Here is a 25,235-nt window from a genome sequence, read left to right as displayed (position 1 = left end):
GAGATGGGAGAGACAGAGGAGAAATGGAGAGAGTGGAGGAGATGGGAAAGACAGAGGAGAGATGGAGAAAGTGTAGGAGGTGGGAGAGACAGAGGAGAAATGGGGAGAGTACAGAAGGTAGATGAGACAGAGGAGAGATAGAGAGAAGGTTGGTAGGTGGGAGAGACAGAGGAAAGATGGAGAAAGTGTAGGAGGTGGGAGAGACAGAGGAGAGATGGAGAGAGTGTAGGAGGTGGGAGAGACGGAGGAGAGATGGAGACAGTGGAGGAGGTGGAAGAGACAGAGGAGAGGTGGAGAGCGTGCAGAAGATAGAGGCGACAGAGGAGAGATAGAGGTAGTGGATGAGATGGGAGAGACAGAGGAGAGATGGAGGGTGTGGAGGAAGTTGGAGAGACAGTGGAGAGACGGCAGGTGCGCAGGAGGTTGGAGAGACAGTGGGGAGATGGAGGGTGAGCAGGAAGTTGGAGAGACAGCGGAGAGATGGAGGGTGTGCAGGAGGTTGGAGAGACAATGGAGAGATGGAGGGTGTGCAGGAGGTTGGAGAGACAGTGGAGAGATGGAGGGTGTGCAGGAGGTTGAAGAGACACTGGAGAGATGTAGTGTGTGCAGGAGGTTGGAGAGACAGTGGAGAGATGGAGGGTGTGCAGGAGGTGGGAGAGACAGTGGAGAGATGGAGGGTGTGCAGGAGGTGGGAGAGACAGTGGAGAGATGGAGGGTGTGCAGGAGGTTGGAGAGACAGTGGAGAGATGGAGGGTGTGCAGGAGGTGGGAGAGACAGTGAAGAGATGTAGGGTGTGCAGGAGGTTGGAGAGACATTGGAGAGATGTAGGGTGTGCAGGAGGTTGGAGAGACAGTGGAGAGATGGAGGGTGTGTAGGAGGTTGGAGAGACAGTGGAGAGATGTAGGGTGTGCAGGAGGTTGGAGAGACAGTGGAGAGATGGAGGGTGTGCAGGAGGTTGGAGAGACAGTGGAGAGATGGAGGGTGTGCAGGAGGTTGAAGAGACACTGGAGAGATGTAGTGTGTGCAGGAGGTTGGAGAGACAGTGGAGAGATGGAGGGTGTGCAGGAGGTGGGAGAGACAGTGGAGAGATGGAGGGTGTGCAGGAGGTGGGAGAGACAGTGGAGAGATGTAGGGTGTGCAGGAGGTTGGAGAGACAGTGGAGAGATGTAGGGTGTGCAGGAGGTGGGAGAGACAGTGGAGAGATGTAAGGTGTGCAGGAGGTTGGAGAGACAGTGGAGAGATGTAAGGTGTGCAGGAGGTTGGAGAGACAGTGGAGAGATGGAGGGTGGGCAGGAGGTTGGAGAGACAGTGGAGAGATGTAGTGTGTGCAGGAGGTTGGAGAGACAGTGGAGAGATGGAGGGTGTGCAGGAGGTTGGAGAGACAGTGGAGAGATGGAGGGTGTGCAGGAGGTGGGAGAGACAGTGGAGAGATGGAGGGTGTGTAGGAGGTGGGAGAGACAGTGGAGAGATGGAGGGTGTGCAGGAGGTTGGAGAGACAGTGGAGAGATGTAAGGTGTGCAGGAGGTTGGAGAGACAGTGGAGAGATGTAAGGTGTGCAGGAGGTTGGAGAGACAGTGGAGAGATGGAGGGTGTGCAGGAGGTGGGAGAGACAGTGGAGAGATGGAGGGTGTGCAGGAGGTGGGAGAGACAGTGGAGAGATGGAGGGTGTGTAGGAGGTTGGAGAGACAGTGGAGAGATGGAGGGTGTGCAGGAGGTTGGAGAGACAGTGGAGAGATGGAGGGTGTGCAGGAGGTTGGAGAGACAGTGGAGAGATGGAGGGTGTGCAGGAGGTTGGAGAGACAGTGGAGAGATGGAGGGTGTGCAGGAGGTTGGAGAGACAGTGGAGAGATGGAGGGTGTGCAGGAGGTTGGAGAGACAGTGGAGAAATGTAAGGTGTGCAGGAGGTTGGAGAGACAGTGGAGAGATGTAGGGTGGGCAGGAGGTTGGAGAGACAGTGGAGAGATGTAGGGTGGGCAGGAGGTTGGAGAGACATTGGAGAGATGTAGGGTGTGCAGGAGGTTGGAGAGACAGTGGAGAAATGTAAGGTGTGCAGGAGGTTGGAGAGACAGTGGAGAGATGTAGGGTGGGCAGGAGGTTGGAGAGACAGTGGAGAGATGTAGGGTGTGCAGGAGGTTGGAGAGACATTGGAGAGATGTAGGGTGTGCAGGAGGTTGGAGAGACAGTGGAGAGATGTAGGGTGTGCAGGAGGTTGGAGAGACAGTGGAGAGATGGAGGGTGTGCAGGAGGTTGGAGAGACAGTGGAGAGATGGAGGGTGTGCAGGAGGTTGGAGAGACAGTGGAGAGATGTAGGGTGTGCAGGAGGTGGGAGAGACAGTGGAGAGATGTAGGGTGTGCAGGAGGTGGGAGAGACAGTGGAGAGATGTAGGGTGTGCAGGAGGTTGGAGAGACAGTGGAGAGATGGAGGGTGTGCAGGAGGTTGGAGAGACAGTGGAGAGATGTAGGGTGTGCAGGAGGTTGGAGAGACAGTGGAGAGATGTAGGGTGTGCAGGAGGTTGGAGAGACAGTGGAGAGATGTAGGGTGTGCAGGAGGTTGGAGAGACAGTGGAGAGATGTAGGGTGTGCAGGAGGTGGGAGAGACAGTGGAGAGATTTAGGGTGTGCAGGAGGTTGAAGAGACAGAGAAGTGATGGTGTGAGTGTAACAGATAGACAGTGGGAGAGACAGAAGAGAGTTGGAGCTAGGAAGTTGGGCAGAAAGAGGAGAGATAAAGGGAATGCAGAAAGTGCGAGACATAAAGGAGAGATGGAGAGAGCGCATTAGGTAGGAGGTATGAGGGGGTGCAGTAGGTCGGAGAGGCGGAGAAGAGATGTAGAGAGTGTAGGAGGTGGGTAGGCAGTACAGTAATGAAGGGATGTTATAGGAAATAAACCTTAAATCATTGCCTTCATTTCTTCTATTCTTGCTATAATTTTCAAACTATTTGTGTGCTGTTCAGGGGTTAATCATTGGCTGTTTCCTTTTGCTGATTTTCTTGGCATGAAATTAAACTTGATTTTGCTGCTATATCATGTAATTAACCTGGAAAAGGCTTCAGTAAGGAAGCATTAAGCATCCTCTAGAGAGTTTCTCACAAACACCTGGTGGGGAGAGCGCTCAGAAGTACATTCCAGGAGAGATGGAGGTAATATAAAACCCTCTGGGTAAAAAAAAAAGACCGCATAGGGGATATATGGGGATTATTTAAAGGAGAACTCCATTGTGCACATTTATATGGCCACATGCCAAACTCTAGCTTGTGACTCAACAATGTTAAACAAGTAAAGATGGAACAATCAATTGAACAGATATATAGCCCTTAAAAATATATTTTTACGTGGTTTGATCCTATCTGATCAATGTCAGGGCACACCAAATCTGTTCATAGATAAGGTCATTTAAAAGAATGATCAAATTTCCAATTTAGTTTTCATCAAAATAGTAAAGCAATTGAAGACACAAATGGGGGTTTTGACTGACTGAAAGAAGATCGGATTGAAATCGCCCTCAACAAGTGTGGCAGAAAAATCTGATCACTTAATACAAAATTGCCGTAATTTTTTATCCCATTTTAATTCGATTTGTTGAAAGAATGCAATTTGTTGTCTAGTTTCAACTTTGCAATCTACTGAATTTTGGTGGTTGAACAAACTTGTGACATTAGGTCTCCCTTGGCAATTTCTTTAGGCTGGGTTCACACTATTGTGAATTGGATGTGGGATCCCCGCATCCAATTTCGCAATAGCAGGAGATTGTGACTGTCTCTCTATGGAGCCGGTTCACATATCTCCGATGCAAATTTGCACTCTAGCCCTGTGCGTCTTTTGGTCCATTTCGGGTCCTAGTACAGCCTAAGATTCGGGCTGAAATCGGACCTGAATCTGTGAACCAGGAGGCACCGCACTCTTGTTGTGAGCCGCATCGGCAGGCAATGTGAACCAAGCCTTAATCCCGAGCCTTGGCTTATTTTTTTATTTTTTTTAAATGCCCTCAAGAAAGAAAAAAAAAATAACCACCTTCCTCCCAGCTCTATGGCCTATTTGTGGTCATTGTGGTTGAATGACGACCAGCTCATTCAGCCCAGAGGACTGAGGAGATACTGTGAGTGCAGTGGTTCTGGGACCCCCCCCCCCACCCAAGGGGATGTCACTTCAGTGCCCTACAATCCTTGTGATGCACAGATCTGTTTTCTGTATTATTGATTGCTGCCCACCGCTGGAGAGCATCTGAAAACTCAATGTGTCACATGACAAGCCTGAAGACTTTTGCAAAAGGTAAGTTTAAAAAAAAGAAAGTTAAAAATGTATGCAGAGGTACTCCAGGGAGAGGTGATCTAAGAGGCAGAGGAGGAATCTGAAGTTTGTCGTTAAGTGCCGTTACCCATGGCAATGGACTTTCAGTCTGATGACTGCTGTAAACTGATGTAAATTTAAATTTGATCACTTGCATGTTGCCCGTTTTGCTGCTTTATTCGGTACCCCGCTTGAAAATTTGCAGCATATCTGAACATTCCATAACTCATAATCATCCATCCTGCATGCGCTCATCCCTGACGCGCTATATATTTAATTTCCAGTAAGCCGAAAATTCTTTTCTGCAGAACAATGCAATTTTTTGTTTCGTCTATTCCCTGTAGACCATCTGCTGCCTGCGTCTAGTACATTGGTATGCAGAATTTGTGTACATTGTTCCACCTAATTGATTTAAACCCTGCTTCAGATTCATTTTGGACGCTCGCTTTTCATTTATGAAAAAATCATAAAGACAATGACTTGTTTTCTGTTTCATGAGGGGTTTGTGTACCGTCTGCCGAACGCCAGCTGCTGAAGATTTGTGGTGCCTCTGAAGGGGGACCTCCAGTTAAAATTAATATTTTATTTTGGTAAGCTAGCTCAGACAGGTCGTTCATAAATATCAGTCCTTGTTGTGTAGGTGCCCTTCAAGTGGGTGCAAGCTGATCGTATTGCTTGGATCGGCAAACTTCAAAAAGTCAATAGATCCCAAATCAATTGGTTGAGCTGCGTCACACCTTCATGTGCTTTAAAGAAAGATTTCAGAACGTTGACAGAAAATTTGGTGGTAAATTGATGATGGAGAACAATCTGGTGACCATGTTATATAGTATTCTGTGCCAGTCTGTAGCTGACACACAAGGAAGACACTCCATTGCAAACATAGAGCCTAATTTACAGTATATAGCCTGGTTGCACACCGATGACTTGCATGTATGGATGTTACCATAGCACACTATACATCCTTATCCCTGATGCAGTGCATTGGGATGTCATCCAAAATAAATTATTATTTTAAATGGCATCCCAACACACCTTTCCAGTGCATATCAATGTATGTGTGTTTCGGTGCATCGAGTGAACCACTCATGCATTGTGTTGTGGTACAAAAAGATTAGGCATATCCAGATTTTGATAGGAATGCCCTAATGCAAAACAACATTGCAAAATACAGTACAATACGATGCCCCTATGTACCAGGCCGATGAGAAGGGAGCTAAAGCTTACATATGAATGCCAACATGGGCAACCAAATTGTATTATAATATTTAATATGTGCCCAGATATTTATTACAGGGCATTTTAAACAGAGCTTTACATACTGTGTATTCACATCTGTCTTTGCCCTTAAGATGGAAGTAAACTCCCATCTCTGATTTTTACCTATAGGTAAGCCTATAATAAGGCTTACCTATAGGTACTTTAAATATCTCCTAAACATGCACTGTTTACTATTTACTGTACATAAAAATGATGACGTCACGTCATGCAATTTGAAGGAACGGCCATCTGGGCTGATCTTTCAGAGCCCTGTACCGTAAATGGTGGCTCCCGCATGCATACGCAGGAGTGACGTCATCGCGGCTGTGGCCAGTCACACAGCTGGAGTCTGGGAACCCGGAAGGAAGACTGGGTTAAGATGGAAGTGACAGTGCGGCACTGGAAGGCTTTGTTTTCAGGTAAGTTTAACATAATTGGCTAGTATGCTATACATACTAGCCCATTATGAAATCACCTTTCAGGTTAGGAAAAAAAAACAAAAAACACCCAGCGGTTTACTACCGCATTAAGGAGCTTACAATCTAAGTTGTCTAGTTCATATGCATACTGTACACATACAGTGCCAGTTTAGACAGGAACCAATAAATCTACCAGCATGTCGTTGGAGTGATGGAGGAAACTAACACAAGTGCAGGGAGAACATGCAAACTGCATGCAGCTAGTACCCACAACGGGATTTGAACTGAGAACCTAAGTCCGCTAAGGCAGAAGTGCTAACCTTGAACCGTTTTTCTTCCCACAGCAAAACGACACCCTGCCTCAACATATAGTGTGCTCCTCTTAGTACTAAATGGCTTCAGCTTGGTCTCCTACCAATGGTGGAGCCCCCTCTAACATGTTTTGTCCAGTAGAGGCTTAATCTACAATGGGCAAAACATGTTAGAGGTGGTTTATTTCATAGGTAGGAAACTGAGCTGAACCAATTTTTGGCTAAGAGGAGCAGACTATATGCCAAAGCAGTGTGCAGAGGTGTGCCATTTTGTTGTAGTTCTCAATGTGTCTCACAAGCTAGTATTTACCCAACCAGTACCTACAAACATTGTGGCCAGTCAGCTGGGATAACAGATTGGGGCATTTGAGCTATATCAATTCAATTTGGTTTTTGGTCCACTATTCTTCCCACTTGTTCACATCCTCCAGCATACATATGATGGATTTACTAAGAAGTGTGGTTTGCTATTGGGTGTCTACTCCACCATCTGAAAGTGCACTAGCTAAATGGTGACAATTCCCCCACCCCAAAAAAAAGTGATTTTCTGTAATGGTTTTAGGTCCATGTACCACCTTCTAGTGATTATACACATGCTTCTGATGTAAGAGCAAAGCTGCATAAAGGGTATAATCATTTTAAACTGATTCGTCCCTGCTATTGTCCATTTCCCTTGAACAAATCAAGCCTATACGCTAGTGAAAGAGAAAGACCTCATTTGCCCTATACAAAGTGTCCGGCTTCATCCTGATCATACAGTTCAGTTCTGGCCAATAGTTCACAGAAGAGGATTTCCTGGAACATGCTCAGAAATGGCAACTCAATTAATAAGGGGCACAGAGGACTGTCTCCAGCTGCAAGGGAAGGTTAATTGAACGTAATCTATTTATCCTTCAAATGAATCTGTACTTCATTTTAAACACTTAAAATAAAAGTCCTATCTAAGCATACACACCACAAGCTGTCTAGTGGTATTAGCAAAGAAAAAAAGCCTTGTTTGTCCACCTCTCAAATTTAGTTTTACTTTGTTATTGTGGCCAGAGTTTCTCTAATGCCTTGTATAATTTTTACTGCCATTTTTGTGTCCAAGGAGAGTGTCCTGCCCTAACCGCTCCCCAAGGTAGCCCCCACTTCTGCTAAAATTGATCTTCCTTGTGGTGGTCTATTTTGCCAATTGAGCCAATTCAAAAAGCCTTTTGTAAGTTTCACATCAAATCGGTCAGAGCTTACTTGAAGCTTACCACCAGGAAAAGCAAATATTGTTAAACAATAGAAACCTTGTGTATTCTTACATGAATCTTGGTCTACTTTGTGTATTCCTTCCACATCTGTGCAGTAATCTAATGTGAAACATTGGAAGAACTGCCTATAATAAAGACTGGTTATGGTTGATCGCTCTCCTTACGAAGGGTGACTGGTCTTTTATCGATCCCCTCCCCTCCTGTCATTTTTTGTAGTGCTGTAATACGCTAGCTGCTAACATTTAATATAAGGACACTTACCTCTCTAGGGAGCCCGCAATGTCGGCACCCCAAGCCAAGCTGTCCATCAGCTTGGGGTGCAGGCGCCGGCATTGCAAGTAAGGGAAGGCTTCACAGTCGGTTTCCTACTGTGCATGCACAAGTTGCACGGCACTTTCTGAATGGTCCCGTCATTTTCTGGGACACACACAGGTCCCAGAATGCAGCGGGGGGAAGGAGGAAGGCCGGAAGTCCCCAAAAAAAAAGGTACCAAAAAAAAAAAATGTCAAATATCCAAAAGGGGGGGGGGGGGGGTGGGGTGGTCAATTGTTTAAAAAAGACATGACTTTTTGCTTGGAACTCAACTTTAATATATTGTAGGTTGCCAATCCTGAAATGTTGTGGCTGAGTTGTTTTTTTTACCTTTTGGGATAAAGGTTTTACATAAATAAACTGACCACTGGAAGCACCACTGCCAGTGTTACAGTTTTTTACAGCCGCCAGTCCTTAAAGCGGGAGTCCGCCATTTTTTTTTTTTTTTTTAAAGCCAGCAGCTACAAATACTGCAGCTGCTGACTTTTAAAATAATGACACTTACCCGCCCACGATGTCGGCACCCGAAGCCGATCTCTCGATCGTCTCTCGGGTGCTGCCGCCGCCATCTTGGGTATGGGAATCAGGAAGTGGAGCCTTTCGGCTTCATTTCCCGGTTCCCTACTGCGCATGCACGAGTCGCGCTGCGCAATAAGGATGGTCCCCGCTGTCTCTGGGATCCGTGCGTTTCCCAGCAGGCAGCCGGGGACCTTCGGAAAGGGGCGTACCTTCTGCAGAATCTACGCCGGAAGTGGGTGCAGATACCTGTACTGTACAGGTACCTGCACCCCCCTCCCCCCTGAAAGGGGGGGAGGGTTCCAATGAGCGGAAGGTCCACTTTAGGGTGGACCTCCGCTTTAACCACTTGAGTCCTGGAGCCATTTTTTCATGGAAAACGGACCGTTTGTTTACATCCAGTTTTTGTTCGATCCATTTTTTTAACGGAAGAAAAATAGTGCTTTGATCCATTCCAAAAAACAGATGTTGACAGAAGTGGCTGTAAGTGGATGTAAATGGATGGTCATCCATTTACATCCGCTTTTCCATAGAGATGCATTGATGTCTGTTTTTCATCCATCAATGGATGGATAAAAAACAGACAAACAGTCTACATTTGTGATAGGGGCCTAACTTTGAAAATAAAAAAATAAAAATGGAAACGAATGCATCCACCACATCTTAAAATTTGTAAACGGCAAATAATTACATTTTGTTTTTGAGTTTAATACTGCTCAAAGGCTAAGCTCCTTGCACTAGTGCAAATTAGGCTGACAACAGTTACCTGCAGGAGACTCAGCAGGGTTCCTTGCAATTGTCTGAGTCTCCCACAAGTAATCATAAACTGCCTCATTTGCAAGTTTAAATAGGTCTTTAAGACTCACCCCCCACTATCATTAGTTGCTCAAACAGTCAGCGTGGCATTGTGGTAGCAAGAGGAAAGCAGCGGCATACCTAGCATATTTAACACTGGGACATATATTTATTTTTTCACATCCCCTACATAGGGATAGGCAGCTATAAAAAAAATGATTGGTGTCAATGGAGGAACTAATATTTCAATACACCCAGACAACAGCCTATTCCTGGCTGGATCTGGTGTGGAGTGCTTCGACCACCTATTCTAGGTTCACCACTGGAAAAGATTCACATGTTCTCCCATTCCTGAAATACCATGTATTTCACCATGCTCTGGTGGGCAAACAGGATGATGAAGGATTGCTCAGAAATGGCAAGCAACAGAGATGGAAGGAGCTAGAGACCTTGATACTTAGACCTGAATTCGCCTTTCATATTCTTAACGAGCAGTAAATAAGTGTTTTAAACAAGCCCTCACTAACTTCTATAGCTACAGACTCTGTAGAGCAATGTATCATTCATAAGAGCAATACTGACGTTCAAGTTGGTTCTCAGCACTCTGCTCTCCCCTCTTCCTGTGGAGTCATAAGTGTAGCCATCCAAATGATTCCAATATGCCCCTTAAACTAGATGCATATCTAGAACCACTGGTGTATGTTGCATATATATATACATTTTATAGCCATCTATTCCAAAATAGGTACAACTGTTTTAGTTTTTTTTACTAATATCAGGGCAGTTTAGGGAAACCAGTAGGGCTTGGGACCCAACAAGACACTATAACCATACAGGTAAAGTAAGAACTAAAGCAGTGTTTCTCAAATCCAGTCCTCAGGCCCCCCCAACAGTTCATGTTTTCAGGATTTCCCTCAGATGAAACGGCTGTGGTAATTGCTAAGGCAGTGAAACTGATCAAATCACCTGTGAAAAATAATGGAAAACCTGAAACCATGACCTGTTGGGGGGGCCTGAGGACTGGATTTGAGAAACACTGAACTAAAGGAATGAAAAAGCTTTCCAATCGAATTAGTGTGTACCACAGTAAAGCCTTCTTAGAACAGAAGGTATCGACATGCCTAATTCTATCATATATCCCAAAAATAAGAGGATTATGCTTCATCTCAGGACAGTGGGCCTTGCAAATCATTCCTTGTAAGGTTGTATCTAATAGAGATGCAGATCACTTGGCTTGTAGGCCACTATAACACTTTAGGTCATAGATTTATAGACCATCTCATCAGGAGAACAGAAGGGTCCTTGAAGGCCATCCCATCTTCACAAACCAGCTGTACTATCAACAAGTAGAGGTCCCCTCCGCATCAAAAAAAGGGTGCCTTGTCTTGGGGACCAGACTATAATTTATAGGCAGTCTTTCTTTGCCAGATTACGTTAAATAAATATTGATTTTAACTGGAGAATTCTTGAAGTGCAGACACAAGGCCCAGCCAGGTTTACTGAGCTTGGATAAAACTTCAGATTGTCATTTAATTTAGCAGTAATTTCATGTTAAAGCGATGTGTGCGTCATGATGTTTTCAGGATAATCAAGTCACAGTTTGGGAGTTGGGGCTGTGCTGTCTGTGGGTGAGCTACATAGCTGTTGGGTTGAGTTATTGTAAAGTTTACGTGAAAATCCTTGTAATGGTTTTGGGTTGAGTTATTGTAAAGTTTATGTGAAAATCCTTGTAATGCTTTTCCTTTCCTTTCTGTGCCAAATTTCCAAGTCATATATGATGTAAAATGTTTGCAAGCATGCCCTTTATTTCTAAATGCATGTCAAATATCGCAATCAGTAACAAAGCAGAACAACTGCAACAAATTAAATCAATTGTAAGGTAAGCTGCATGTGCAATATGTTGTAATGGGAGCAACAAATGTGCAGACCTTGCTACAGGAGTCCTAGAGTGATATAAGAAACTATTAGGTATTTTATTTCTTCAGCATCTACTTAAAACTGAAATTTGAGGCTTGGGTGGACTAACCTTTTAAGAATTCCCTAGCTCCGTGGGGGTGGGGCTTTGTTTGAAGAAGGTCAGGATAATTTTTGTACTATTGTAGGCGGTAGTCCCAGGAATTTGTCCTGGAAATTTTGGCAAATACTCCTAACAAAAAATGACATATGCAGACCCCTGGACTGTTACTGACAAACATCAGCATGTTATTGGTTTCTGCACTTTCAGGTCACATGGATGTTTTTCTTCTTTCTCCTGTCACTCCCCTCCCCCCTAACATGCTGCTGTTTGTCATTGCACAGGCCCAGACAGTGACGTCCCCCTCAGCGGAGCCCCACTCCCAGGGAAGCAACCTTACAGCAGCGCCCCCCAGGTGTGTGAGTGGAGCATCGTGTCAAGGCATTTGCTCACACAGTCCCTGCCCCCGCGGAGCAGAGCTTGTGACACCGATCCATTAGCACAGCGACCTTCAGAGCCTTGAAACCCTGCACAGAGAAATATAATACTAATTACTACACAGAGCATTACAGCATGGCGCTGATCTCTGTTCAGCATGATGAGTATCTTTCTGAGCCTGCCAACAAGAGAACCTGTCACTTTTCCAGTAAATTGACAGGCTGCATTTTACAAACCTTTTTTCAAGTCACAGTATGTCTTTCTCTCCTGTAAAAAAAAAAACTCTAAAAGAAAGCCTTTCCTGAGAGGAACATGCAGACTTCCATGGATAACTTATTCTGCAAATGCCAATTGCCTGGCTGTTTTTTTTTTACCTTATTACCCATTACAATGGACCCTTCCATGTTACTGTCAGGAAAGGTTTCCTAAAGAATTCTGGGGATATTACTCACAGCAGTTAAATAGATTTAAGCTTTCAAAACATATAAAGCAGATCAATAATTATTTATCATTTTAAAGCTATTGCAGAGATACATAAAGACAGGAGGGCTGAATTACTTCGGAGAACATGATGCCCCAGGCTCCCTCCAGTCCTGGCCACTTGACATAAAGCCTAGGTCTTTGGTGACATACTCTCTACTGATAAGGAAGGATTAGTCTAAACCAGTGATGGTGAACCTTGGCACCCCAGATGTTTTGGAACTACATTTCCCTTGATGCTCAACTACACTGCAGAGTGATTGAGCATCATGGGAAATGTAGTTCCAAAACATCTGGGGTGCCAAGGTTCACCATCACTGGTCTAAACTGATAAATCGCTGCAGCAAAGATCACATGACCAAGAACCTGGGTTTTTGGTTATGTGAGCTGCACTGGAGGGAGCCTGGAGCAGCAATTTCTCCAAGACAGATACGTTTTTAAGCCCTTCTTATATAACCAGCCCTGCAAGATTGTAAATTCGGCTTTATGTGAGTATAAGTTGGCTCTAATGAAATAATCTATTTGGATGCTGTGTGCACAGGCAGTTTTATCTTCATATACTATTTATTTTGCTGCCCCAAACTGTTATACCGAGCAGGATCCACCTGAGACTAATTTTTAAGTGTTTTTCTGGGTGTCATGGGGTTAACTCACCCAACATATTGTAATATCGCTTTGGGACCCAGCAGTGACATTTTCCCACTGGGGTTCCCAGCTCCACCCATTACAAATGGGTTTCTCCTTGTCCAAGACTTTAGCGTTATGTAGAACACTGCAGAAGCAGAGAATCTCCCTTGCCTAGTCTATTAAAAGCAATCACTGGCATCTATGAGGTCAAGGGGGATTTAATCCTTTGGCATCCACCCGAGTGAAATTAGTTTCCGGTGAAGAAAAGCAAACACTGCAGTTGGGATGAGCTGAGCGTGTACAAAACTTTGATGCATCGTGATAACACACAGAGAGCAGTGACAGATGAAATATAATTCGGGGACGGAGAAGGAGAGGGGGGTCCCTGTGGAAAATCTCAGGTTAATAGTCTCTCAGGTTGCAATAAAATGTATTAACTGTCACTACTGTGCATATTACCCTGTGTTCTCTGATGGAATATGGATTAAAGTGTACCTGTTGTTTTGTTACAGAGTAGGCAAGGTGGGCACTGTGCTTCTTTCATTGAGAAGGTTTTGGTTATTTTGGAAAGACTGTCAAAAGTGACCCCTTAAAAAAAAAAACAAAAAAAAAAAAACATACCCGGTAAACAAGTGGGTAAAACTTTCCATTTCTGATGCCTCTACAGTTTGGACTCCACACCATTCCCTGTCTGAAGTCCAAAGGGAAAACAACAGTTCCCTGCAGTAGTCACTGGTTCCTTCCTCTGGTCTCCACATGACTACTAATGCCACGTACACACGACCAGACTTTCCGGCAGACTAGGTCCGACGGTCTTCCCGACGGACTTTCGGCAGAGTTCCGATGGACTTTCCGAACAAACGGACTTGGCCACACATAATCACACCAAAGTCCAACGGATTTGAATGTGATGATATACGACCGGACTAGAATAAGAAAGTTCATAGCCAGTAACCAATAGCTGCCCTAGCGTTGGTTTTCGTCCATCGGACTAGCATACACACGAGTGGATTTCTCCATAGGAACTGGGTCCGACAGAAAAGTTTGAAACGGGTTCTATTTCTAAAGTCTATCAGATTTTTGGACAGCAAAGATCCGATGGAGCCCACACACAATCGAATTGTCCGACAGATTTGTTGCGTCGGACCTTTGCTGTCGAAAAGTCTGGTCGTGTGTACGCAGCATAAGTCCTTCAGACTTCAGACAAAGATTTCTTGTAGAAAGAGCTGCATCCTGGCAGTGCGAGCAGGAGGAAGGGTAAGTATCCACTTTCTTTTTTTCAAGGTATGGCTATTTTAAATTGTGATAGAAAATGACAGGGCCACTTTAAGCCTTAATTACTGAAATCCCTAGAGATATTTTGCTTATTCTGGCTTGGAACAAGCATGCAGCCAGTAAAGTCTGAATTCTCATCCTGAAACTCTCATCCCTCTATGATTAGGATGACAGCCCCAGAGCCTACCCTACCCCTTTAAAAGCAAGTGAGCAATGGCGGCAGCTCCAATACAAACTCCGAAACAAGAATCAGTGCAGCTTTGTATTTATTAGTAGGTTGAGGTTTATAAGTGGTTGTAAACCCTCACATACACCCAGAAAATTGACTGGTCTCAGGTGACACACAGAGATGAAACAAAGTTGTACCTGTTTATCTGCAGTCTTTCAAAGTCCAGAATTTATAAAGCTTTTCTGAGCTGTCACAAAATGGGACAGAGAGCTAAAAGTTACACTATGCAGAGCTCAGTGAGGAGAACTCTTACAAGGGAAATAAAGAAGGGTGGTGGCACATCCAGGAATTCAAATGAATTTTATTGAAGATCCATAAAGTCATAGGAGCATGACACATAACGATCCAAAAGGTGCTCAGTGGACGCGTTTCACACAAACGTGCTTAATCATCATGAGTAAGTACGTTTGTGTGAAACACGTCCACTGAGCACCTCTTGGTACGTATTGTGTCATGATTTTGTGGCTCTTCAATAAAAGTCATTGATTTTAATTCCTGGATGTGCCGCCACCCCCTATTTGCTTGTCACTTGGATTTCTCTGGCTGTTGACCAGGCAGGCACCTGGATTCGTTCAGCAGTATTTGAGATCCTGCAGGTGGCTTGTGAGCGGTGTGTACCCAACTCTCTCTTCTAGGAGAGCTCTAACAGCTGATTGGAGGAAAGGGACACACCCCCTTCACATAGCACACATAAACAGAACTGAGGCTGTCATCTGGAGCTCCCTCCCCTGTCACCATTTTTTCTCTTGGTGTCAGGAAAAATTTTAAGAAGTGAGTAATGCAGATATTAGAGGAACAAAGCAGAAATCAGAAATTACACTTGTTGCTCTTAATTGAGACACGAAACACCCTATAGAAGGATATGATTTGTTCAGATTTCATGTCAGAGGTTTACAACCACTTTAAATGTGTTTTTAAAGCTGAACCCCAAAGAAAAACAAGATTTACCCTTGCAATAAGTCCCCCTGCCCACTGCAAGGGTTAACTGCTTGTTTTGCCAAGGGGGAGTTAAATAAGGAGATAGACTTACCGTACCCCCCCCTCCCCCCACAATGCTCTCCTCCACTGGCAAGTGCTCTGTATTGCGGACAAGCCCTCTCCATCCTTCAGAACAATGCAGGACTGCTGGTCCTGCATTGTACAGGATGGTGTCAGAGAGCTGAAAGGAGTGAGTAGTAAGGTAGATACATCACCTTATTCATCATCTTGTAGGCAGAATGAGCTGTTAACTCTTGTATTGGGGAGGGGAGGGCTACTATAAAAAAAATCCCCAGAGTTCGGCTTTAAATGCAGCTCATGTAAGTCCCTAAATCTGTTTTTGTATAAGCCTCATGTACAACATCTAGGCTTCATTTAGATGTGTGTGTTAGGGGGGTGGTAAAAATGCATGGTGGAGTTGTGTTTTTCTGACTGCCAACCGCCCCCCTTAAGGTTCAATAGGCAGCAGGTGGGGGTGTTTACATGCTGCAGTCGCTATGCTTCGTGCCTTCGGCAAAGTCTCCCAGACATGTAGTGATTAGTGGGCGGCAAGCCCGCAGAAGGCGACACATTCAGACAAACAAGCAAACACTTAGGGTTAAAACAGGCAGTGAGGAGGCATCACATCACTTCCTCACCGCCTGTCAGTAGCCTCGGAGGCGCAATCGGAGCACGGTTCGTGCTTCAGAGGAAAGGTAGATTTAGAGCATGTATAAATTTACCCTTATAGCATACCTCCCAACTTTTTGAGATGGGAATGTGGGATACCTATCAACAAAAGTATGCAGACATAGGACACACCTCTTGCCACACCCCCTTAAAGGAGACATGTACAAAAAAAACAAGATTGGTTAAACCCACAAGTGCTTTTTGTACCACTCCTATTCCTTTATATTGGCTTTTGGAATTTACAAATAAAGCCATTTAGAAATCAGATGAAAGGTTTAGCACTGGAAAACACTTTTTGATAGATAGAAAGTGTATTTTATATACATCTATATGGATCAGACCAAAATGAGGGACAAATGAGGAGGAATGAGGGACAGAGGGGCATTGCTGCAAATCAGGAACAGTCGGGAGCTATGTTATAGCGAGGGAGGGATGACACTAGGAGCCAAAGATGTGCGCTGAATAAGCATGTGCTAACAAGAAACATGCTCACAGGAGGAGAGAGCAGAGTGGGCAGAGAGTGGCGCTTATCAGTCTACTGCTGGTTTTTCTCTGTGCACTGGAGGGCAATGGCAGGAAAGTTGGGAGGTGACAAGGCTGGATTCTTTATCTGCGGTAGAGATAAGCCAAGTCACCAACCTGGTTCTAACTATTTATTTCGTGGTTTTGAGTGAAGATCAGCTTTATGAAAAAGAGGGTTGAGGTAGTTTGGTGGACTGGGCACACCTACCTTCCCTTTAACCTAACCTCCTTCAGGGTATCCTTTATTTATGAACTCTTCCAAACTCCAAACTCTTCTGAAGAACACCAAAACCTTCCTCATTGGCAATGTAAAGGATCAGTCTCACCTATCCGCTTTACTCTAAAGTGTATGTAAACTCATAACTTTTTACTTTTGGCTTCATATATACTTTAATGACTAAACAACAAGTATATTTTAAAAAGTCAATGCAGTGTTATTGGTGTTATTGTAGCAGCTGTCGGTGCTAAATACGTAAGACCTCAAATATTTTTTCCTTTGGGAATGGGGTTTCCAATGCACGATAGGAATGAAATGCCAAATTCTTGACATACATTATATGCAATGTATGTTATCCAACCAATACAGATTGCATGACATGCTTTGTATATAGGAGCTATCTATACTTTCTCTAGCATAGCCTCAAATACCGCTGCAGATAGAGCTTTCACAGGCTCCACCTGCTGGTCAGAAAGAGTAGTGAAGCTGCTGCAGTCTGTATTGTCAGTGCCATTCTATAGCTCAGCTTGAAAGATGATTATGAGATCTTTCTCTAGTGTTCATCCACATGCATAGCTAAAATATTAGTCATCTAGTAATCATAAAACCAACTGACAGAGGCACTCACTTGAGGTTTTAAAATTAATTTCTGCATAATAATCCCTGCTGGGTCATCTTGTAAAGGGACTATAGGTCCCAACATGCCCTGGCAGCTCAGATCACATGCACTGAGCGTATCGGTTTTTACACTGAATACGGAAGTTGGTTTTAATTTGACAGTGCCGTCATCATTTAATAAACAAATAGGATCTGAGCCCAGCATGACATCTCCCATATGAGATCTGTAATCTTAATTATCTTGTGTATCTGCATGCAGGAACATTGTATTCATATGTATCATTATGAAGTATTCATATGAAATTCATTATATACATAACTCGTATATAACACAGTGCATGGTATATTCTCTATATAACTATATATGTATGCAATAAAATAAACAAATATTTACTTTACTATTTTGTGTGTATAGAATTTTCTGTGTAGTAATGCATAGTTTGTTTTTGTTTGTTTTTTATGCATTTTTTTATGCAGGTATTTATATAGCAGTCCATGCCCTCATGCAATTTACAATCCTAGGTCCCTATGGCCTCATGCACACTGGATGTCAAAAATACCACTGAAGCCTAGGTTCACATTGCAGCGATTTGGCATGCGATTTGACATGTCAAATCTGTGGCTATTGCCGGCAATGGCACCATCTGAACGCTGACTTTGTGGCAGCGCACTGATTCCCAAAAGTAGTTTCTGTACTACTTTTGGCAACTTCTGAGTGCAATTTGTACAGACATCTGTGCAGCAACCCGCACAGATGTCTCTGAAATCGCCCCCAAAGTAGGACTGATATGCAGGTATGAAATCGTACTCACACGATTTAAATCTCGCTGTCAGTGTTAACCTTGGCTAAAGGCGTTTGATTTTTTTTCTGCCTTTACATGCACCTCCACGTTATACTATGTGGCCATGTGCACTCAGGCCTTAGAGGTAGGAGCGTTTAGAGGTAGAAAAAAAAACATAATTTGCTTGTTCGGGAGAGGAGTGTTTCAGCAGAAAAAAACTTCATGAAAAATGCATGTAAACGCGTCTAAACGCACCTAAGCTCTAGGCGCGTTCATTTATATCAATGGCCATAATAAATTAATATTCAGGCCAATTAAATGATAAATACTCAAATGCCTGCACACCTAAATGCGCCCAAATGCGTTTGCAAAACGCGACTTTAGGCTCATTTTTACCACTGCTTTTATTAAGGTGTTCCGAAGAGCTGGGCAAATGCCAAGTTTGCATGAGGCCTATCTCATGAGTACCTACACACATACTAGGGCCGATTTACACAGAAGCCAGTTGACCTGAGTCTTTGGAATATGGGAGGAAACTCACACAAGTGCATGGAGAATTGGCAAACTTCATGCAGATAATGTGATGTGAACTGAGGACCCCAGAGGCATCCATCCCTCCTTCTATCCATCTGTTCATCCATCCCCTTCTTTCTTTTAATTTGCTTTTAACATTTGTCATTAAAAGCTATTATATGACATTGATGATTGTGTTCCCAGATCTCATTCATGGTATCTTATGAGTAGGGAAGGATTAGATCCTCTGGTTTTATTGCTGACAGCGTCCCCTTTGGGTAGATCTCGTTATTACAGGTATTTATAGAGCACTGACAATTTACACAGTATTTTACATGCTGTACATTGACATGGGTCTCTGCCCTTGAGGAGCTTACAAAGGTCCCTATTTTGTATGCATGCATACATACATACCGTACATACATACACAAGTTCAATCTTGTCAGGTGCTAATTAACCTACCAGTGTGTCTTTGGAGTGTGAAAGGGAGCCCAAGGCTTGCAGGGAGAACATGCAAGTTCCTTGCAGATAGTGTCCACTCCTGATCGAAATTTGGACTGAGGACCCCAGAATTGGAAAGCATCCATCCCTCCTTCAATCCATCTATTATCTATCCTTCCATCAATCTGTTCATCCATCCTTCCTCCATTGCTCTATCCATTCTTTCTTTTATCTGGCTATACCTCATCCTATCTATCTATCTATCTATTGTAAGCCGCACATCTCCGGCAGCATCCCACTGTTGCCAATTCACACTTTAGCACGCGCTTTGTGAAACACGTGGTAACACACTGTTAGGTGTGAATGGGCTCTTATATAATTCCTATTTAAAAACACACTAAAGCCGTGTACACACGATCGGAAATGTGTGATGACAGGCTGTTGGCAGGGAAATCCAACCGTTTGTACACTCCATCAGACAATTGTCAGATTTTCCACGGACAAATGTTGGATGGCAGGTTTTAAATTTTTCCTCGGATAAATGTCTGTTGTCGGATTTTCCAATCGTGTGTACAAAAGTCCAAAGTACAAACGTGCTAAATGAAAAGCGCGAATCAACACTCACCAAACTTCTACTAACACGAAATTAGCAGAAGGAGCCCAAAGGATGGCGCTAAAGAGCTGAAAAAACACGCAGTACGTCACTACGTTTGTGTTTTTTGGCCGACAATTCCTTGCCGTTTGTATGCAAGACAAAATCCAGGCACACACCTTTGGACAAACGTCAGAAGTTTTGTCTGCGGAAAATCCGATTGTGTGTACGAGGCTTAAGCGCCTATGCACACTTGTCTGTTTTCATGCAGCAGTAGAAATCCCAGTCTTTCCTGTGTAGTTAGTTCACATCTATGCACTGCAGGTTAGTATGAAAGGCAAAGAGAAATCATATGGGCTATTCACACTTGTGTGTATTGCTTACCACATATGCTGCAATGCACACAGAACAGTGTGAATCCAACATCAACTGCACATGTAGATGAGAGCAAGCCACTTCGCAACGAATGAAGTTTCCTCTTGAAATGAATTTTCTTGCAGTTAAATGTATGTGCTTTGGGCCTCATTCACATAGGGCTAATATGGCGTATGCTTAGGCAAGGACCGTGTTTGCCCGCACAGGTGTTCTGTTCATCCCTGCGCAGTAAGTCCCATTTACTTCAATTTGTGCACAGACACAACCTCTGCTTCCAGTTTGACAGATGTATGGGTGCGCGTGCGCAGTTCCGCTCACACAGCTGTCAAGTTGGAAGTAACAGCAGTCTTCATGCAGCTGCTGCTTCCCAATTCACTAGACTGCTTGCATATAGATGCATGGAACACCTGTATATCCCTGTGCTTGCAAAAATGGCCCTCATACAGGTGTATGCTATAGTACACTTATGTGAAGGAGGCCATAGGGCTGGAAACGGGCAAGTGTGAATAGGCTCTAACCTAAACCATACAGGCTCAGCCAGGGTCTAATGAGAGCAATCCTAATGACACCAGTACGGCCTCCTTGGCTGTATGAATGTGTATCTTATGTGTGCATATTGTGTATTGTATATCATTGTACATTTGACATTTTGTTTGCAATGTTTTAGATGTTCTTGTTTTCTCAATCTGTTTGTCTTTTCTTACATGTATATGTCTGCGTATGCATGTTTTTGTTTCTTTGCTGCATACATATGTAAATAAACGCATGTTCAATGACGCTTTGTGTGTTTTGTGACCGCTAAGTGCCTAAATGTATAGAAGTATCGGTGTATTGAAACATTATATACATTTGTACGTCTGTGATTTGATTTGTAAGCATGTGTACAGTATTGTTCTGTATGTATGAATCATTAGAAAACACATGGAAAGATCTATGTTCATCAGTCAATATATGCACCCAGGTCATCAATGAGAGCTCTTAATGCTCTGGTAGAATTGGAATTTATAATGCTGCTGGGGGAGGGGAGAGGAACTAATGATCGTCTCCACTGAGTCGTGTGATCATTTAGCATATTGCAGCTATCAATAAATATCAATTGGAAAAATTATGTGAGAAGTTGCACTGTGCAACTGTGTATCAGCAAATATCATTAGAAAAGATTTCAGAAATGCATTTATTCTAATTGCAATTATGGATACAAACATAAAAATGGAACAGATACTGAGAATAACATGCATCTTACAGAAGAAATTAACACATACATACAAAGACTATACAGATATGTAGATGGGGCATATCAATAATACACAGAAATTGAGTCAACAGACTTTAATACTCTCTCCATAACAACAAGGATTTATTCCTGACCTCTTCCCGTAATGCAGGCACACTGAATGATGCAGAAACATTTATATTTGAACACTTCTGTTTCAAGATGGCCGCCCAATTTTGGCATTCAATAGAAGAGGCCTTCCCAAGATAGATGCCTAGAGCCCATAATAGAGCACAAATTAGTCCCTATTGGTTTTCTATCAACCTGAATAAGCAGCACAGCTCTGCCTTCAGGTTGATGGTCAAACTGCAGCCCAACATATGCCTGCATTCTCCCCTCTCAAAGCGGAACTTCATACAAAAAGGGAAGTTCCACTTTTCTGCCTCCCCCTTAACTTTTGGGCACTTTTTTTTTGAGGGGGGGGGGGGGGGGACGCAGGTCGCAGATGTGCAGTGGGAAGCTGGCTGTAAAAAAGCTGCAAGACTTGGTAATGCCAAGGACCCAAAGACCAGGAGAGGACAGCATGAATCCCTAAACAGGTAAGTGTCCTTTTATTAAAAGTCGGCGGCTACAGTATTTGAAGCTGCTGACTGACTTTAGAATTTTTTTTGGGGGGGGGGGGGGGGTAGAAAAATGAATATCCTCTTAAAGGGATGCAGTTCTCTGCATATCAAACAATCATACAAAGTATGAACAGCAATAATTTAAACTAGCATATATAACAACAACAGTGTTTACAAAATATCAGTCAGAATAAATGGCAGGTATAAGTTCTCTGGTGGCATTTGCAGGTACTTGGGGCCCCATCGTCCACCTCATTGTCCAAGATGGAGCATCTTTGAGAGGAGAATTTAAGGCTCCTGAAGCAGGGCAGGGCTGCCTATCCTAAACCCATGGATCCGAAAACAGGCTCCAGTGGAGCCTCCAGAGATGGAGACTAGTCTCCTAGTCCTGAACCAAAAAGAGGCATGAAAGAAGATGGAAGTATGTCTACATCGAAGTCACAAGGTCACAGCAGGTTAGTGTAAGGCTGGGCACACATTGTTGTGCAGAGCAGCTCACAGCAGGGGTCCAGTGTGTCCCTGTTCACCGTTTCAGGTCTGAATTTGGTCTGATTTTTTTGGCTGAATTCAGACCTGAAATGGAGCAGAAGATGCACGGGACTCTGCAAACTGCTCCGCAGCTGTCCCGGAGATGTGTGAATCGGCTCCATTGAGAGCCGGTCACAGTCTCTTGATATACGAATTGGATGCGGGGAAACCATAAATTCCTACCTGTCCTTCCAAAACAACATCATACACAGGACAATCTGGAAAGTGTTGCTTTTCAATGTGCTATGGACGGGACTCCCATCTGGGCACCAGTTTGTTACCTATCCCAGGTCGAAGGGGTAATAGATAAACTACATGTTTGTCTGTTAAGTTTTAATGTTATTTTAGCACAACCTGCTTACTTTTTTTAGGCAGTGCCAATGGTCCTGCACCCACTCATCAGGTGACTGTTAAGACATGGGTTTGAGTGTGTCCAAGAGCAGATCTATGGGTAACATTAAAAAGAAGGGAGTATAACCTGTGGCCTTTGAACTGTTTGTAGGCTCAAGCTACATCACCGATATGCTGCAGTCATCAATCATGACAGTCTTGTTCCAGAGTGCAAACTATGTTCAGCAGATTCCAATGAATGCCCACACACTCCACATTTCCTTGTGGATGGTATGGAGTTGTATGCAACTTACAAATACCACTCAAGCAGCATAACTCTGAAAACATTTGCAATTCAATATTGGAACCTTGATCAGACAGAATCTGTTTTGGACAGCCATATGGCTGTATTACATGTGCCCAAAGAGCTTGGCCATGGTGACAGCTGTTTGATCTTGTGTGGGCACCATGATGGCACGCTTGTAAAAGTGGTCTACAAGCACAAAAGCATAATGATATCCAGAGGATGTCTCTGTCACAGTTAGAAAGTTAGAACAGGATCCAGGGGACAATTGGTTAGTTGGGCATCTGAGAAAAGTCTTGTAACCTCTTCAGTAGTAGCCAGTTCAAAAGAGGAAAGAGTTGAATGTGCTGTTAGACAAGTGGGTTAGATAACTGTACAGTGGCGGTTTCCTCATGCATTGCATCAATCTCGTCTTTCAATTGGCAATCTCTTGGGCAGTGAGTGAGTTAGTGGGTAGAGGGGGCAAGGGAAAAAGCAGAGAGTTAAAGGTAGAGAAGAGCCAAAGAGGACTAGATGACATGGTATTAATAAGAGAGACAAAGTAGGTTTGTTTGGCAGCATGGAGGCAGGAATTGTATTTTAGGAGGGCAGATTTATATAGGGTGAAGTCCTGCTGTTTTTTATGCCATTGTCGTTCAAGTAGATCACATTTCATAAATGGAGGAGCTAGGTGGAAAGGGCTAGCATAGTCGCGTGACAGCTCCTCTGTTCTATTAACTCTTGCCAAACAGGAAGATTGCAGAGGTGGGGAAAGGGATGCTGCTAGAAATCAGGGGGTCCCATACAGTCTACCCTCCCAAAAAATGTAATTATATTTTCACAAAAAATACACTAAAATCATTATTAGTGGGCATAAACATAAAGCTCTGCATGTGAACGAAGTATTGGGGCTCATTCACATGGGTGCTGTGGCCTGTACATTGTAAATCAGTGGTTTGTTTATATGGCTGTAGCCCCCTGGAGCTGTGTGCAGGCGGCCTATGTCATTCTACAGAGGCTCAGCTGTATGAACACAGCTACTGGTCCTACTTTGACCGGCATGTGGGTGCAGGTGTACGGCACTGAACAAAGACAGTGTGCATTCAGGGCCACTTACACACCTGCCAGCCTAGAACCTGTGGTTGTCTTCGTACAGCTGTCCCCTTAGAGTAACAGATGGCTCCGGCCGCATAAACAATCCACTCATTCACAGGGCCAGAGTCTTAGGGCTCATTCACATGTGAGGCTGGGGGGGTAAAAACCTTGTGGTTGAGCTGTGCTTTTACCACTCACCAACCATTACCCCCTTTAGCAACAGAGGCAGTGGCTAGGGGTGTACACATACCACAGCTGCAATGGTAAGCTTCGTAGCCATGGCAGAAATTCTAGAAATGTAAATTAGTCTTTATCTTTTTTTAATCATTTTTTTAGAATGTTATTTTATTTTTCACTTTTTATATTTTCTAACTGTCCTGTTGGGTACAATGTATAGCCTGTGATGGTCACCTCAGACACTATATTAATTAAAGTTATATTAAAGGTTTGGTTATTTAAAAAAATAAAAATAAAATAACAAATATGTTTTGGCCCCTCCCTCCTGCTGAGTGCCCCCAGAGCAAACAGCTTGCAATAGGGGCACCCAAGCAGGCTCGTTCTCAAACTGTCCATTCACACACAGAGCTGCAGTTCGGCCCCACCCGCTCTCTCTCCTCATTGGCTCTCGTGCACAGGGCTCCTCTGCTGCACACAGTAGGTTTTTTACCTGCATAGAATATGTGAAGGTAAAAAACCTTGAGCCTTTAAAACTACTTTACGCAGTTTGCTTGATAGCTATCTTAGAGTTAAGCCTGGGACAGGATGAAGCAGATACCACAGGTTGTACCCTGCTTGAACTTCAAGTTTAATGGCAAGCACCAATAAGGCCTATTTTTCCCCATCCACATTTCCTTGTTATATTATATGTCCCTATTATTTACACTACAAATACATCCCATAAGGGTTCCTTCAGATTACTGCCTGAAGGGCCCTGACCCAGTTCTTGCTTGAGAGCAGATATTTCCTGCCAGATGGAAAAGGTTTAATGGCACTCTGGATATTGGGGCAGTGGCTTCCTTCCTTAAAATGGGTCTCCCTAAATAAACCCCACTCTGGCCTCCATCTCCTCCTGTTCTCGTGTTACTGCCTCTTGAAGAACAACATTAAGCTTGACTGCAGCGTCAGCTCTTTCAGATTCCGTTGTGGGGACTTAGCTCGGATCCCCGAAATACACTGGCCCTGCAAGATGTGTATGGTTCTCTTAGCCCCATCTTCTAGGGAGTTGATTAGCAGATCAGGGAGATGTTCCTTTGGCATCTGGAACCGGTTTACTGAACTTTTCAACCTCTCTACCCAGTCATCCAAGGGAAT

At 43.9% G+C, this 25,235-nt stretch overlaps 1 protein-coding gene across 6 annotated transcripts in view; it reads left to right on the top strand.

Annotated features, from left to right (window-relative positions):
- The window catches only part of IQSEC3 (IQ motif and Sec7 domain ArfGEF 3), a 142,264-nt gene that overhangs the window by 81,361 nt on the left and 35,668 nt on the right, over window positions 1–25,235 (top strand). The gene's annotated exons all lie outside the window — the stretch shown is intronic.

Source organism: Lithobates pipiens, unplaced genomic scaffold, assembly GCF_037356315.1.
Source record: "Lithobates pipiens isolate NorthernLeopardFrog02 unplaced genomic scaffold, aLitPip1_a1.2 Scaffold_8, whole genome shotgun sequence".
NCBI classification, from domain to species: domain Eukaryota; kingdom Metazoa; phylum Chordata; class Amphibia; order Anura; family Ranidae; genus Lithobates; species Lithobates pipiens.
The sequence above is the reverse complement of the archived record's forward strand: the minus strand, read 5'-3'. Positions and strand labels throughout refer to the sequence as shown.